Source organism: Neophocaena asiaeorientalis, unplaced genomic scaffold, assembly GCF_003031525.2.
Source record: "Neophocaena asiaeorientalis asiaeorientalis breed wild unplaced genomic scaffold, Neophocaena_asiaeorientalis_V1.1 scaffold67, whole genome shotgun sequence".
Classification (NCBI taxonomy): Eukaryota; Metazoa; Chordata; class Mammalia; order Artiodactyla; family Phocoenidae; genus Neophocaena; species Neophocaena asiaeorientalis.
The window spans coordinates 10,396,579-10,398,130 of NW_020173731.1; positions in this window are offsets into that span (position 1 = coordinate 10,396,579).

Below are 1,552 nucleotides of genomic sequence, written 5' to 3' on the forward strand. Positions count from 1 at the left end.
TCTCAGTTCTCTCACTTCCTGATTTCGTTCTTTCTCTCTCTTAAAGAGACAGAGGCAGCTGGGCTGCCGCCACTACCCCCCCGGGCAGGAAGGAGAAAGAGGATGCTCTGAGTTCCCAAGTGGAGGCAACAGGCCCAGAGTCTGAACCACAGAGAGTCCGGGCACTGAGGCTGAGTGGCTGTGGTGGGCCGCTGGATGCTATTTCTGTACCTGCCGTGGTTCACTGGAGGAGGGAAGTTCAGACTCAGCCTCTACAGAGCAGGTTGCTCCAGTTAACCAAGTGGACAGCTGCCTGGGAAAGTGAACTTCCCACACCCAGGGGTCCCAGGGAGGTCCAGGACCTATGACCAGACACTTCTAGAAGTTGGATCTGACTCATCTTCCCAGTGAGCCTGCAGAGGTCCAAGAGCAAGCACTGCCCTCCACTATGACCTTGAGCACAGTATACGACCCCTGCCAGACACTCTTCTCACCCAAGGCATGAGAATGGTAACATGACACCATTGGTTGTGTGAGTGACATGGGACAGTATATTTGGAAATGCATGCGCAACTGGAAAGTGCTTTACAGAAGGCACTGAGGCTCATACACCTTCGGTAATTTGCCTGTGATCTTCAGAGATTCCTGGGGCTGGAACGCAGGTGTGCCAACTGCCCATTCAGGACTCACTGCCTCAAACCAAGTTCCCCAGGAGGCTGAAAAGGTCTGCCTGGCTCTGGTCAGCTCCAAGATGGCAGTTGGATAAGAAATGGTTAAAGCCAGGAAATTCCATGTTTCAATAGAAAGCTGGAGGGACTTCCCCATGGCCACACCTGGTGGTTTCCTCTGGCAGCCCCACCCCTAGTACAGTGACACCAGAACGGGGAGCCCAGTTGAGAACTGCCTTGTGCTCACATAGATACACTTACTGGTGCCCACCTCCCTCCTCGCAAGCAGCCAGGGCTGCTGGGTGCGACCCAGAGATGCTGACCTGCTGTGTCTGACAGCAGGACTAGGAGAAACGTCCCTTAGACCTCTTGTTCTTCACCCAGGATTCCCAGTTTTCCCCCTGCCTGGCATACAGTAGAATTCCATTTCCTTGATTAGGCGGGGCCATGTGATTCCTTAACCAAAAGCATTTAATTGCTAAGGCAAGACACCCTGCTCCCCGCCAGCCCCTGTGACAGTGTGATTCTGTTAGATGTGGTGACTGCCTGCCCTCTCAGTCTGAGTCCTCGAGTGACCACAGAGCAGAGCTCCCCTGCTGGCCCACAAGGGACATGTAGCTTTGGTGAGAAATCAACCCTTTTTATTTTTTTGTGGTATGCGGGCCTCTCACTGCTGTGGCCTCTCCCGCTGCGGAGCACAGGCTCCGGACGCGCAGGCTCAGCGGCCACGGCTCACGGGCCCAGCCGCTCCGCGGCATGTGGGATTCTCCCGGACCGGGGCACGAACCTGTGTCCCCTGCATCGGCAGGCGGACTCTCAACCACTGCGCCACCAGGGAAGCCCCCAACCTTTGTTGTTTTAAGCCAGTGGGATGTTCAACATTAACCCAGCCTATGGCTAAAGCT